A 16,989-nucleotide genomic window follows, 5' to 3' on the forward strand; every position below is an offset into this window, starting at 1 on the left:
GAGGTCAGTATAGATGGACTAATAGAGAAAGTCCCACACACTGCTAGAAGGCCAAATATTTTTTCAGAGCTAGATGCAGAAAAAAATTATATTCAGTTTGCAACCTGATGGAGGTCTGTATAGATGGATTAATAGAACAAGCCCACGCACAGCTACAAGCCCAATATTTTTTCAGAGGTACATGCAGAAAAAAATATATTCAGTTTGCAACCTGATGGAGGTCAGTATAGATGGACTAATAGAGAAAGTCCCACACACTGCTAGAAGGCCAAATATTTTTTCAGAGCTAGATGCAGAAAAAAATTATATTCAATTTGCAACCTGATGGAGGTCAGTATAGATGGACTAATAGAATGATGCTATGCCCAAAAGATTTTACTTCACTAGGTGCAGTAAAAAAATTGGTATTCTATACACAGGTGGTATATCTTGCAACACAGACAGGCTACTCCACTGACTAACAGACTCTGCAATAGGCCAAAAAGGATTAGCTTTGCTAGATTCAGCCAAATGCTGTGAAAAAACTTGCACAGCACTGGCACAGACCTGCCTGGCAAAAACTGATAGGAACTGATGTAACCTAGTCCTGTAAAGGACTCCAATTACAATTAGTCTTTACTCCCACAACCTATCTATTTAAGAGCACAGAACTGCCTGATAAAAGTCGTAGGAAATGCTGTAACCTAGTCCTTAAAAGGTCTGCAATCACAACTATTCCCTACTCCCAAGCTATCTGTAGATTTGTGCGAAAATTGGCTTGAAATTAACAAGGTATAGCGCACACAGCAACAGCGGTGCCGTCTAACACGCAGCTGCAGCAGTGAGAAAATGGTGGCGACGGGGAAAATGGCTTGGTCTTATAGGGCAAGGACATGTGACATACACTGCCAATGACACATGCCCTTGCTTGTGTGAAAAAAAGCACTTCGCTCCGTGTGTGCGCTGCTGATAGGCTGACAGATTGCACCTCCCCACTGTAAATGCGGGAAAGAGAAAAAAAAAGTGGAGATCTTCATTATTCCTGCAGAGATCCATCCCCTGCCCCTCCCCCCACCCCGCTGTACACTCAAACTGCGTATTAACATTAATTTTCATCATTACTGAGAAAAAATCCAGTTATGATTTTGGTGCACGAACAGTTATCGAACATAACCTCGAACAGCCGAATTTTTCTCAAATCGTTCGTGTTCGCCGAACGGCTCGAACACCGCCCAAAACAGCTCGAATTTGAGATTGGCGAACAGTTCGAGTAGAACAACGCTCATATCTATTAGTAATTTGAAAGCTGGTGGAGCTTAGTATAGATGGCCTAATAGAATGAGTACCACACACTGCTACTATGCCCAAAATTATTTTCCAGGCAAGATGCAGCAAAAAATTATTAGTAATTTGAAAGATGGTGGAGCTTAATATAGATGGCCTAATAGAATGAGTACCACACACTGCTACTATGCCCAAAATTATTTTCCAGGCAAGAAGCAGCAAAAAATTATTAGTAATTTGAAAGCTGGTGGAGCTTTGTATAGATGGCCTAATAGAATGAGTACCACACACTGCTACTATGCCCAAAATATTTTCCAGGCAAGATGCAGCTAAAAATTATTAGTAATTTGAAAGCTGGTGAAGCTTAGTATAGATGGCCTAATAGAATGAGTACCACACACTGCTACTATGCCCAAAATTATTTTCCAGGCAAGATGCAGCTAAAATTATTAGTAATTTGAAAGCTGGTGGAGCCTAGTATAGATGGCCTAATAGAATGAGTACCACACACTGCTACTATGCCCAAAATTGTTTTCCAGGCAAGATGCAGCTAAAAATTATTAGTAATTTGAAAGCTGGTGGAGCTTAGTATAGATGGCCTAATAGAATGAGTACCACACACTGCTACTATGTCCAAAATTATTTTCCAGGCAAGGTGCAGCTAAAAATTATTAGTAATTTGAAATCTGGTGGAGCCTAGAATAGATGGCCTAATAGAATGAGTACCACACACTGCTACTATGCCCAAAATTATTTTCCAGGCAAGATGCAGCTAAAAATTATTTGAAATTTGAAAGCTGGTGGAGATTAGTATAGATGGCCTAATAGAATGAGTACCACACACTGCTACTATGCCCAAAATTATTTTCCAGGCAAGATGCAGCTCAAAATTATTAGTAATTTGAAAGCTGGTGGAGCTTAGTATAGATGGCGTAATAGAATGAGTACCACACACTGCTACTATGCCCAAAATTATTTTCCAGGCAAGATGCAGCTAAAAATTATTAGTAATTTGAAAGCTGGTGGAGCCTAGTATAGATGGCCTAATAGAATGAGTACCACACACTGCTACTATGCCCAAAATTGTTTTCCAGGCAAGATGCAGCTAAAAATTATTAGTAATTTGAAATCTGGTGGAGATTAGTATAGATGGCCTAATAGAATGAGTACCACACACTGCTACTATGCCCAAAATTATTTTCCAGGCAAGATGCAGCTCAAAATTATTAGTAATTTGAAAGCTGGTGGAGCCTAGTATAGATGGCGTAATAGAATGAGTACCACACACTGCTACAGGCCCAAAATTATTTTCCAGGCAAGATGCAGCTAAAAGTTATTAGTAATTTGAAAGCTGGTGGAGCTTAGAATAGGTGGCCTAATAGAATGAGTACCACACACTGCTACAGGCCCAAAATTATTTTCCAGCAAGATGCAGCTAAAAATTATTAGTAATTTGAAAGCTGGTGGAGCCTAGTATAGATGGCCTAATAGAATTAGTACCACACACTGCTACTATGCCCAAAATTATTTTCCAGGCAAGATGCAGCTAAAAATTATTAGTAATTTGAAAGCTGGTGGAGCCTAGTATAGATGGCCTAATAGAATGAGTGCCACACACTGCTACTATGCCCAAAATTATTTTCCAGGCAAGATGCAGCTAAAAATTATTAGTAATTTGAAAGCTGGTGGAGCCTAGTATAGATGGCCTAATAGAATGAGTACCACACACTGCTACAGGCCCTAAATTATTTTCCAGGCAAGATGCAGCTAAAAGTTATTAGTAATTTGAAAGCTGGTGGAGCTTAGTATAGATGGCCTAATAGAATGAGTATCACACACTGCTACTATGCCCAAAATTATTTTCCAGGCAAGTTGCAGCAAAAAGTTATTAGTAATTTGAAAGCTGGTGGAGCTTAGAATAGGTGGCCTTATAGAATGAGTACCACACACTGCTACAGGCCCAAAATTATTTTCCAGGCAAGATGCAGCTAAAAATTATTAGTAATTTGAAAGCTGGTGGAGCCTAGTATAGATGGCCTAATAGAATGAGTACCACACACTGCTACAGGTCCAAAATTATTTTCCAGGCAAGATGCAGCTAAAAATTATTAGTAATTTGAAAGCTGGTGGAGCTTAGTATAGATGGCCTAATAGAATGAGTACCACACACTGCTACTATGAACAAAATTATTTTCCAGGCAAGATGCAGCTAAAAATTATTAGTAATTTGAAAGCTGGTGGAGGTTAGTATAGATGGCCTAATAGAATGAGTACCACACACTGTTATAATGCCCAAAATTATTTTCCAGGCAAGATGCAGCTAAAAATTTTTAGTAATTTGAAAGCTGGTGGAGCCTAGTATAGATGGCCTAATAGAATGAGTACCACACACTGCTACGGGCCCAAAATTGTTTTCCAGGCAAGATGCAGCTAACAATTATTAGTAATTTGAAATCTTGTGGAGCTTAGTACAGATGGCCTAATAGAATGAGTACCACACACTGCTACTATGCCCAAAATTATTTTCCAGGCAAGATGCAGCTAAAAATTATTTGTAATTTGAAAGCTGGTGGAGCTTAGTATAGATGGCCTAATAGAATGAGTACCACACACTGCTACAGGCCCAAAATTATTTTCCAGGCAAGATGCAGCTAAAAAATATTAGTAATTTGAAATATGGTGGAGCTTAGTATAGATGGCCAAATAGAATGAGTACCACACACTGCTACTATGCCCAAAATTATTTTCCAGGCAAGATGCAGCTAAAATTATTAGTAATTTGGAAGCTGGTGGAGCTTAGAAGAGGTGGCCTAATAGAATGAGTACCACACACTGCTACAGGCCCAAAATTATTTTCCAGGGATGATGCAGTTAAAAATTATTAGTAATTTGAAAGCTGGTGGAGCTTAGTATAGATGGCCTAATAGAATGAGTACCACAAAATGTTACAATGCCCAAAATTATTTTCCAGGCAAGATGCAGCTAAAAATTATTAGTAACTTGAAAGCTGGTGGAGCCTAGTATAGATGGCCTAATAGAATGAGTACCACACACTGCTGCGGGCCCAAAATTGTTTTCCATTCAATATGCAGCTAACAATTATTAGTAATTTGAAATCTTGTGGAGCTTAGTACAGATGGCCTAATAGAATGAGTACAACACACTGCTACTATGCCCAAAATTATTTTCCAGGCAAGATGCGGCAAAAAATTATTAGTAATTTGAAAGCAGGTGGAGCTTAGTATAGATGGCCTAATAGAATGAGTACCACACACTGCTACAGGCCCAAAATTTTTTTCCAGGCAAGATGCAGCTAAAAATTATTAGTAATTTGAAAGCTGGTGGAGCTTAGTATAGATGGCCAAATAGAATGAGTACCACACACTGCTACTATGCCCAAAATTATTTTCCAGGCAAGATGCAGCTAAAATTATTAGTAATTTGAAAGCTGGTGGAGCTTAGTATAGATGGCCAAATAGAATGAGTACCACACACTGCTATTATGCCCAAAATTATTTTCCAGGCAAGATGCAGCTAAAATTGTTAGGAATTTGAAAGCTGGTGGAGCTTAGAATAGATGGCCTAATAGAATGAGTACCACACACTGCTACTATGCCCAAAATTATTTTCCAGGCATGATGCAGCTAAAAATTATTAGTAATTTGAAAGCTGGTGGAGCTTAGAATAGATGGCCTAATAGAATGAGTACCACACACTGCTACAGGCCCAAAATTATTTTCCAGGCATGATGCAGCTAAAAATTATTAGTAATTTGAAAGCTGGTGGAGCTTAGTATAGATGGTCTAATAGAATGAGTACCACACACTGCTACTATGCCGAAAATTATTTTCCAGGCAAGATGCAGCTAAAAATTATTAGTAACTTGAAAGCTTTTGGAGCTTAGTATAGATGGCCTAATAGAATGAGTACCACACACTGCTACTATGCCCAAAATTATTTTCCAGGCAAGATGCAGCTAAAAATTATTAGTAATTTGAAAGCTGGTGGAGCCTAATATAGATGGCCTAATAGAATGAGTACCACACCCTGCTACTATGCCCAAAATTGTTTTCCAGGCAAGATGCAGCTAAAAATTATTAGTAATTTGAAAGCTGGTGGAGCTTAGTATAGATGGCCTAATAGAATGAGTACCACACACTGCTACTATGTCCAAAATTATTTTCCAGGCAAGATGCAGCTAAAAATTATTAGTAATTTGATATCTGGTGGAGCTTAGAATAGGTGGCCTAATAGAATGAGTACCACACACTGCTACAGGGCCAAAATTATTTTCCAGGCAAGATGCAGCTAAAAATTATTACTAATTTGAAAGTTGGTGGAGCCTAGTATAGATGGCCTAATAGAATGAGTACCACACACTGCTACTATGCCCAAAATTGTTTTCCAGGCTAGATGCAGCTAAAAATTATTAGTAATTTGAAAGCTGGTGGAGCTTAGTATAGATGGCCTAATAGAATGAGCACCACACACTGCTACTATGTCCAAAATTATTTTCCAGGCAAGATGCAGCTAAAAATTATTAGTAATTTGAAATCTGGTGGAGCTTAGAATAGATGGCCTAATAGAATGAGTACCACACACTGCTACTATGCCCAAAATTATTTTCCAGGCAAGATGCAGCTAAAAATTATTTGAAATTTGAAAGCTGGTGGAGATTAGAATAGGTGGCCTAATAGAATGAGTACCACACACTGCTACAGGCCCAAAATTATTTTCCAGCAAGATGCAGCTAAAAATTATTAGTAATTTGAAAGCTGGTGGAGCCTAGAATAGGTGGCTTAATAGAATGAGTGCCACACACTACTACAGGCCCAAACTATTTTCCAGGCAAGATGCAGCTAAAAATTATTAGTAATTTGAAAGCTAGTGGAGCCTAGTATAGATGGCCTAATAGAATGAGTACCACACACTGCTACTATGCCCAAAATTATTTTCCAGGCAAGATGCAGCTAAAAATTATTAGTAATTTGAAAGCTGGTGGAGCCTAGTATAGATGGCCTAATAGAATAAGTTCCACACACTGTTACTATGCCCAAAATTATTTTCCAGGCAAGATGCAGCTAAAAATTATTAGTAATTTGAAAGCTGGTGGAGCTTAGTATAGATGGCCTAATAGAATGAGTACCACACACTGCTACTATGCCCAAAATTATTTTCCAGGCAAGATGCAGCTAAAAATTATTAGTAATTTGAAACCTGGTGGAGCCTAGTATAGATGACCTAATAGAATGAGTACCACACACTGCTACAGGCCCAAAATTATTTTCCAGGCAAGATGCAGCTAAAAGTTATTAGTAATTTGAAAGCTGGTGGAGCTTAGAATAGGTGGCCTAATAGAATGAGTACCACACACTGCTACAGGCCCAAAATTATTTTCCAGCAAGATGCAGCTAAAAATTATTAGTAATTTGAAAGCTGGTGGAGCCTAGAATAGGTGTCTTAATAGAATGAGTGCCACACACTGCTACAGGCCCAAAACTATTTTCCAGGCAAGATGCAGCTAAAAATTATTATTAATTTGAAAGCTGGTGGAGCCTAGTATAGATGGCCTAATAGAATGAGTACCACACACTGCTACTATGCCCAAAATTATTTTCCAGGCAAGATGCAGCTAAAAATTATTAGTAATTTGAAAGCTGGTGGAGCTTAGTTTAGATGGCCTAATAGAATGAGTACCACACACTGCTACTATGCCCAAAATTATTTTCCAGGCAAGACGCAGCTAAAAATTATTAGTAATTTGAAAGCTGGTGGAGCCTAGTATAGATGACCTAATAGAATGAGTACCACACACTGCTACAGGCCCAAAAATATTTTCCATGCAAGATGCAGCTAAAAATTATTAGTAATTTGAAAGCTGGTGGATCTAAGTATAGATGGCCTAATAGAATGAGTATCAGACACTGCTACTATGCCCAAAATTATTTTCCAGGCAAGATGCAGCTAAAAGTTATTAGTAATTTGAAAGCTGGTGGAGCTTAGAATATGTGGCATTATAATATGAGTACCACACACAGCTACAGGCCCAAAATTATTTTCCAGGCAAGATGCAGCTAAAAATTATTAGTAATTTGAAAGCTGTTGGAGCTTAGTATAGATGGCCTAATAGAATGAGTACCACACACTGCTACTATGCCCAAAATTATTTTCCAGGCAAGATGCAGCTAAAAATTATTAGTAATTTGAAAGCTGGTGGAGCCTAGTATAGATGGCCTAATAGAATGAGTACCACACACTGCTACAGGCCCAAAATTATTTTCCAGGCAAGATGCAGCTAAAAGTTTTTAGTAATTTGAAAGCTGGTGGAGCTTAGTATAGATGGCCTAATAGAATGAGTATCACACACTGCTACTATGCCCAAAATTATTTTCCAGGCAAGATGCAGCAAAAAGTTATTAGTAATTTGAAAGCTGGTGGAGCTTAGAATAGGTGGTCTTATAGAATGAGTACCACACTCTGCTACAGGCCCAAAATTATTTTCCAGGCAAGATGCAGCTAAAAATTATTAGTAATTTGAAAGCTGGTGGAGCCTAGTATAGATGGCCTAATAGAATGAGTACCACACACTGGTACAGGTCCAAAATTATTTTCCAGGCAAGATGCAGATAAAAATTATTAGTAATTTGAAAGCTGGTGGAACTTAGTATAGATGGCCTAATAGAATGAGAACCACACACTGCTACTATGAACAAAATTATTTTCCAGGCAAGATGCAGCTAAAAATTATTAGTAATTTGAAAGCTGGTGGAGCTTAGAATAGGTGGCCTAATAGAATGAGTGCCACACACTGCTACAGGCCCAAAATTATTTTCCAGGCAAGATGCAACTAAAAATTATTAGTAATTTGAAAGCTGGTGGAGCTTAGTATAGATGGCCTAATAGAATGAGGACCACACACTGCTACTATGCCCAAAATTATTTTCCAGGCAAGATGCAGCAAAAAGTTATTAGTAATTTGAAAGCTGGTGGAGCTTAGAATATGTGGCATTATAATATGAGTACCACACACTGCTACAGGCCCAAAATTATTTTCCAGGCAAGATGCAGCTAAAAATTATTAGTAATTTGAAAGCTGTTGGAGCTTAGTATAGATGGCCTAATAGAATGAGTACCACACACTGCTACTATGCCCAAAATTATTTTCCAGGCAAGATGCAGCTAAAAATTATTAGTAATTTGAAAGCTGGTGGAGCCTAGTATAGATGGCCTAATAGAATGAGTACCACACACTGCTACAGGCCCAAAATTATTTTCCAGGCAAGATGCAGCTAAAAGTTTTTAGTAATTTGAAAGCTGGTGGAGCTTAGTATAGATGGCCTAATAGAATGAGTATCACACACTGCTACTATGCCCAAAATTATTTTCCAGGCAAGATGCAGCAAAAAGTTATTAGTAATTTGAAAGCTGGTGGAGCTTAGAATAGGTGGTCTTATAGAATGAGTACCACACACTGCTACAGGCCCAAAATTATTTTCCAGGCAAGATGCAGCTAAAAATTATTAGTAATTTGAAAGATGGTGGAGCCTAGTATAGATGGCCTAAAAGAATGAGTACCACACACTGCTACAGGTCCAAAATTATTTTCCAGGCAAGATGCAGATAAAAATTATTAGTAATTTGAAAGCTGGTGGAACTTAGTATAGATGGCCTAATAGAATGAGAACCACACACTGCTACTATGAACAAAATTATTTTCCAGGCAAGATGCAGCTAAAAATTATTAGTAATTTGAAAGCTGGTGGAGCTTAGAATAGGTGGCCTAATATAATGAGTGCCACACACTGCTACAGGCCCAAAATTATTTTCCAGGCAAGATGCAACTAAAAATTATTAGTAATTTGAAAGCTGGTGGAGCTTAGTATAGATGGCCTAATAGAATGAGGACCACACACTGCTACTATGCCCAAAATTATTTTCCAGGCAAGATGCAGCAAAAAGTTATTAGTTATTTGAAAGCTGGTGGAGCTTAGAATAGGTGGCCTTATAGAATGAGTACCACACACTGCTACAGGCCCAAAATTATTTTCCAGGCAAGATGCAGCTAAAAATTATTAGTAATTTGAAAGCTGGTGGAGCCTAGTATAGATGGCCTAATAGAATGAGTACCACACACTGCTACAGGTCCAAAATTATTTTCCAGGCAAGATGCAGCTAAAAATTATTAGTAATTTGAAAGCTGGTGGAACTTAGTATAGATGGCCTAATAAAATGAGTACCACACACTGCTACTATGAACAAAATTATTTTCCAGGCAAGATGCAGCTAAAAATTATTAGAAATTTGAAAGCTGGTGGAGCTTAGAATAGGTGGCCTAATAGAATGAGTGCCACACACTGCTACAGGCCCAAAATTATTTTCCAGGCAAGATGCAACTAAAAATTATTAGTAATTTGAAAGCTGGTGGAGCTTAGTATAGATGGCCTAATAGAATGAGGACCACACACTGCTACTATGCCCAAAATTATTTTCCAGGCAAGATGCAGCTAAAAATTATTAGAAATTTGAAAGCTGGTGGAGCTTAGAAGAGGTGGCCTAATAGAATGAGTACCACACACTGCTACAGGCCCAAAATTATTTTCCAGGCATGATGCAGCTAAAAATTATTAGTAATTTGAAAGCTGGTGGAGGTTAGTATAGATGGCCTAATAGAATGAGTACCGCACACTGTTTCAATGCCAAAAATTATTTTCCAGGCAAGATGCAGCTAAAAATTTATAGTAATTTGAAAGCTGGTGGAGCCTAGTATAGATGGCCTAATAGAATGAGTACCACACACTGCTACGGGCCCAAAATTGTTTTCCAGGCAAGATGCAGCTAACAATTATTAGTAATTTGAAATCTTGTGGAGCTTAGTACAGATGGCCTAATAGAATGAGTACCACACACTGCTACTATGCCCAAAATTATTTTCCAGGCAAGATGCAGCTAAAAATTATTAGTAATTTGAAAGCTGGTGGAGCTTAGTATAGATGTCCTAATAGAATGAGTACCACACACTGCTACAGGCCCAAAATTATTTTCCAGGCAAGATGCAGCTAAAAAATATTAGTAATTTGAAAGCTGGTGGAGCTTAGTATAGATGGCCAAATAGAATGACTACCACACACTGCTAATATGCCCAAAATTATTTTCCAGGCAAGATGCAGCTAAAATTATTAGTAATTTGAAAGTTGGTGGAGCTTAGAAGAGGTGGCCTAATAGAATGAGTACCACACACTGCTACAGGCCCAAAATTATTTTCCAGGCATGATGCAGTTAAAAATTATTAGCAATTTGAAATCAGGTGGAGCTTAGTATAGATGGCCTAATAGACTGAGTACCACACACTGTTACAATGCCCAAAATTATTTTCCAGGCAAGATGCAGCTAAAAATTATTAGTAACTTGAAAGCTGGTGGAGCCTAGTATAGATGGCTTAATAGAATGAGTACCACACACTGCTACGGGCCCAAAATTGTTTTCCATTCAAGATGCAGCTAACAATTATTAGTAATTTGAAAGCTGGTGGAGCTTAGTATAGATGGCCAAATAGAATCAGTACCACACACTGCTACTATGCCCAAAATTATTTTCCAGGCAAGATGCAGCTAAAATTATTAGTAATTTGAAAGCTGGTGGAGCTTAGTATAGATGGCCAAATAGAATGAATACCACACACTGCTACTATGCCCAAAATTATTTTCCAGGCAAGATGCAGCTAAAATTATTAGTAATTTGAAAGCTGGTGGAGCTTAGAATAGATGGCCTAATAGAATGAGTACCACACACTGCTACTATGCCCAAAATTATTTTCCAGGCATGATGCAGCTAAAAATTATTAGTAATTTGAAAGCTGGTGGAGCTTAGGAGAGGTGGCCTAATAGAATGAGTACCACACACTGCTACAGGCCCAAAATTATTTTCCAGGCATGATGCAGCTAAAAATTATTAGTAATTTGAAAGCTGGTGCAGCTTAGTATAGATGGTCTAATAGAATGAGTACCACACACTGCTACTATGCCGAAAATTATTTTCCAGGCAAGATGCAGCTAAAAATTATTAGTAACTTGAAAGCTCGTGGAGCTTAGTATAGATGGCCTAATAGAATGAGTACCACACACTGCTACTATGCCCAAAATTATTTTCCAGGCAAGATGCAGCTAAAAATTATTAGTAATTTGAAAGCTGCTGGAGCCTAATATAGATGGCCTAATAGAATGAGTACCACACCCTGCTACTATGCCCAAAATTGTTTTCCAGGCAAGATGCAGCTAAAAATTATTAGTAATTTGAAAGCTGGTGGAGCTTAGTATAGATGGCCTAATAGAATGAGTACCACACACTGCTACAGGGCCAAAATTATTTTCCAGGCAAGATGCAGCAAAAAATTATTTGTAATTTGAAAGCTGGTGGAACCTAGTATAGATGGCCTAATAGAATGAGTACCACACACTGCTACTATGCCAAAAATTGTTTTCCAGGCAAGATGCAGCTAAAAATTATTAGTAATTTGAAAGCTGGTGGAGCTTAGTATAGATGGCCTAATAGAATGAGTACCACACACTGCTACTATGTCCAAAATTATTTTCCAGGCAAGATGCAGCTAAAAATTATTAGTAATTTGAAATCTGGTGGAGCTTAGAATAGATGGCCTAATAGAATGAGTACCACACACTGCTACTATGCCCAAAATTATTTTCCAGGCAAGATGCAGCTAAAAATTATTTGAAATTTGAAAGCTGGTGGAGATTAGTATAGATGGCCTAATAGAATGAGTACCACACACTGCTACTATGCCCAAAATTATTTTCCAGGCAAGATGCAGCTCAAAATTATTAGTAATTTGAAAGCTGGTGGAGCCTAGTATAGATGGCGTAATAGAATGAGTACCACACACTGCTACAGGCCCAAAATTATTTTCCAGGCAAGATGCAGCTAAAAGTTATTAGTAATTTGAAAGCTGGTGGAGCTTAGAATAGGTGGCCTAATAGAATGAGTACCACACACTGCTACAGGCCCAAAATTATTTTCCAGCAAGATGCAGCTAAAAATTATTAGTAATTTGAAAGCTGGTGGAGCCTAGAATAGGTGGCTTAATAGAATGAGTGCCACACACTGCTACAGGCCCAAACTATTTTCCAGGCCAGATGCAGCTAAAAATTATTAGTAATTTGAAAGCTGGTGGAGCCTAGTATAGATGGCCTAATAGAATGAGTACCACACACTGCTACTATGCCCAAAATTATTTTCCAGGCAAGATGCAGCTAAAAATTATTAGTAATTTGAAAGCTGGTGGAGCCTAGTATAGATGGACTAATAGAATAAGTACCACACACTGCTACTATGCCCAAAATTATTTTCCAGGCAAGATGCAGCTAAAAATTATTAGTAATTTGAAAGCTGGTGGAGCTTAGTATAGATGGCCTAATAGAATGAGTACCACACACTGCTACTATGCCCAAAATTATTTTCCAGGCAAGATGCAGCTAAAAATTATTAGTAATTTGAAAGCTGGTGGAGCCTAGTATAGATGACCTAATAGAATGAGTACCACACACTGCTACAGGCCCAAAATTATTTTCCAGGCAAGATGCAGCTAAAAGTTATTAGTAATTTGAAAGCTGGTGGAGCTTAGAATAGGTGGCCTAATAGAATGAGTACCACACACTGCTACAGGCCCAAAATTATTTTCCAGAAAGATGCAGCTAAAAATTATTAGTAATTTGAAAGCTGGTGGAGCCTAGAATAGGTGGCTTAATAGAATGAGTGCCACACACTGCTACAGGCCCAAAACTATTTTCCAGGCAAGATGCAGCTAAAAGTTATTAGTAATTTGAAAGCTGGTGGAGCCTAGTATAGATGGCCTAATAGAATGAGTACCACACACTGCTACTATGCCCAAAATTGTTTTCCAGGCAAGATGCAGCTAAAAATTATTAGTAATTTGAAAGCTGGTGGAGCTTAGTATAGATGGCCTAATAGAATGAGTACCACACACTGCTACTATGTCCTAAATTATTTTCCAGGCAAGATGCAGCTATAAATTATTAGTAATTTGAAATCTGGTGGAGCTTAGAATAGATGGCCTAATAGAATGAGTACCACACACTGCTACTATGCCCAAAATTATTTTCCAGGCAAGATGCAGCTCAAAATTATTAGTAATTTGAAAGCTGGTGGAGCCTAGTATAGATGGCGTAATAGAATGAGTACCACACACTGCTACAGGCCCAAAATTATTTTCCAGGCAAGATGCAGCTAAAAGTTATTAGTAATTTGAAAGCTGGTGGAGCTTAGAATAGGTGGCCTAATAGAATGCGTACCACACACTGCTACAGGCCCAAAATTATTTTTCAGCAAGATGCAGCTAAAAATTATTAGTAATTTGAAAGCTGGTGGAGCCTAGAATAGGTGGCTTAATAGAATGAGTGCCACACACTGCTACAGGCCCAAACTATTTTCCAGGCAAGATGCAGCTAAAAATTATTAGTAATTTGAAAGCTGGTGGAGCCTAGTATAGATGGCCTAATAGAATGAGTACCACACACTGCTACTATGCCCAAAATTATTTTCCAGGCAAGAAGCAGCTAAAAATTATTAGTAATTTGAAAGCTGGTGGAGCCTAGTATAGATGGCCTAATAGAATAAGTACCACACACTGCTACTATGCCCAAAATTATTTTCCAGGCAAGATGCAGCTAAAAATTATTAGTAATTTGAAAGCTGGTGGAGCTTAGTATAGATGGCCTAATAGAATGAGTACCACACACTGCTACTATGCCCAAAATTATTTTCCAGGCAAGATGCAGCTAAAAATTATTAGTAATTTGAAAGCTGGTGGAGCCTAGTATAGATGACCTAATAGAATGAGTACCACACACTGCTACAGGCCCAAAATTATTTTCCAGGCAAGATGCAGCTAAATGTTATTAGTAATTTGAAAGCTGGTGGAGCTTAGAATAGGTGGCCTAATAGAATGAGTACCACACACTGCTACAGGCCCAAAACTATTTTCCAGCAAGATGCAGCTAAAAATTATTAGTAATTTGAAAGCTGGTGGAGCCTAGAATAGGTGGCTTAATAGAATGAGTGCCACACACTGCTACAGGCCCAAAACTATTTTCCAGGCAAGATGCAGCTAAAAATTATTAGTAATTTGAAAGCTGGTGGAGCCTAGTATAGATGGCCTAATAGAATGAGTACCACACACTGCTACTATGCCGAAAATTATTTTCCAGGCAAGATGCAGCTAAAAATTATTAGTAATTTGAAAGCTGGTGGAGCCTAGTATAGATGACCTAATAGAATGAGTACCACACACTGCTACTATGCCCAAAATTATTTTCCAGGCAAGATGCAGCTAAAAATTATTAGTAATTTGAAAGCTGGTGGATCTAAGTATAGATGGCCTAATAGAATGAGTATCAGACACTGCTACTATGCCCAAAATTATTTTCCAGGCAAGATGCAGCTAAAAGTTATTATTAATTTGAAAGCTGGTGGAGCTTAGAATATGTGGCCTTGTAATATGAGTACCACACACTGCTACAGGCCCAAAATTATTTTCCAGGCAAGATGCAGCTAAAAATTATTAGTAATTTGAAAGCTGGTGGAGCCTAGTATAGATGGCCTAATAGAATTAATGCCACACACTGCTACTATGCCCAAAATAATTTTCCAGGCAAGATGCAGCTAAAAATTATTAGTAATTTGAAAGCTGTTGGAGCTTAGTATAGATGGCCTAATAGAATGAGTACCACACACTGCTACTATGCCCAAAATTATTTTCCAGGCAAGATGCAGCTAAAAATTATTAGTAATTTGAAAGCTGGTGGAGCCTAGTATAGATGGCCTAATAGAATGAGTACCACACACTGCTACAGGCCCAAAATTATTTTCCAGGCAAGATGCAGCTAAAAGTTATTAGTAATTTGAAAGCTGGTGGAGCTTAGTATAGATGGCCTAATAGAATGAGTATCACACACTGCTACTATGCCCAAAATTATTTTCCAGGCAAGATGCAGCAAAAAGTTATTAGTAAGTTGAAAGCTGGTGGAGCTTAGAATAGGTGGCCTTATAGAATGAGTACCACACACTGCTACAGGCCCAAAATTATTTTCCAGGCAAGATGCAGCTAAAAATTATTAGTAATTTGAAAGCTGGTGGAGCCTAGTATAGATGGCCTAATAGAATGAGTACCACACACTGCTACAGGTCCAAAATTATTTTCCAGGCAAGATGCAGCTAAAAATTATTAGTAATTTGAAAGCTGGTGGAACTTAGTATAGATGGCCTAATAGAATGAGTACCACACACTGCTACTATGAACAAAATTATTTTCCAGGCAAGATGCAGCTAAAAATTATTAGTAATTTGAAAGCTGGTGGAGCTTAGAATAGGTGGCCTAATAGAACGAGTGCCACACACTGCTACAGGCCCAAAATTATTTTCCAGGCAAGATGCAACTAAAAATTATTAGTAATTTGAAAGCTGGTGGAGCTTAGTATAGATGGCCTAATAGAATGAGGACCACACACTGCTACTATGCCCAAAATTATTTTCCAGGCAAGATGCAGCTAAAAATTATTAGTAATTTGAAAGCTGGTGGAGCTTAGAAGAGGTGGCCTAATAGAATGAGTACCACACACTGCTACAGGCCCAAAATTATTTTCCAGGCATGATGCAGCTAAAAATTATTAGTAATTTGAAAGCTGGTGGAGGTTAGTATAGATGGCCTAATAGAATGAGTACCGCACACTGTTACAATGCCCAAAATTATTTTCCAGGCAAGATGCAGCTAAAATTTTTTAGTAATTTGAAAGCTGGTGGAGCCTAGTATAGATGGCCTAATAGAATGAGTACCACACACTGCTACGGGCCCAAAATTGTTTTCCAGGCAAGATGCAGCTAACAATTATTAGTAATTTGAAATCTTGTGGAGCTTAGTACAGATGGCCTAATAGAATGAGTACCACACACTGCTACTATGCCCAAAATTATTTTCCAGGCAAGATGCAGCTAAAAATTATTAGTAATTTGAAAGCTGGTGGAGCTTAGTATAGATGGCCTAATAGAATGAGTACCACACACTGCTACAGGCCCAAAATTATTTTCCAGGCAAGATGCAGCTAAAAAATATTAGTAATTTGAAAGCTGGTGGAGCTTAGTATAGATGGCCATATAGAATGAGTACCACACACTGCTAATATGCCCAAAATTATTTTCCAGGCAAGATGCAGCTAAAATTATTAGTAATTTGAAAGCTGGTGGAGCTTAGAAGAGGTGGCCTAATAGAATGAGTACCACACACTGCTACAGGCCCAAAATTATTTTCCAGGCATGATGCAGTTAAAAATTATTAGCAATTTGAAATCTGGTGTAGCTTAGTATAGATGGCCTAATAGAATGAGTACCACACACTGCTACTATGCCCAAAATTATTTTCCAGGCAAGATGCAGCTAAAAATTATTAGTAACTTGAAAGCTGGTGGAGCTTAGTATAGATGGCCTAATAGAATGAGTACCACACACTGCTACTATGCCCAAAATTATTTTCCAGGCAAGATGCAGCTAAAAATTATTAGTAATTTGAAAGCTGGTGGAGCCTAATATAGATGGCCTAATAGAATGAGTACCACACCCTGCTACTATGCCCAAAATTGTTTTCCAGGCAAGATGCAGCTAAAAATTATTAGTAATTTGAAAGCTGGTGGAGCTTAGTATAGA

Source organism: Phyllobates terribilis, unplaced genomic scaffold (genome assembly GCF_046119375.1).
Source record: "Phyllobates terribilis strain yellow unplaced genomic scaffold, ASM4611937v1 Scaffold_4__5_contigs__length_816908805, whole genome shotgun sequence".
Classification (NCBI taxonomy): domain Eukaryota; kingdom Metazoa; phylum Chordata; class Amphibia; order Anura; family Dendrobatidae; genus Phyllobates; species Phyllobates terribilis.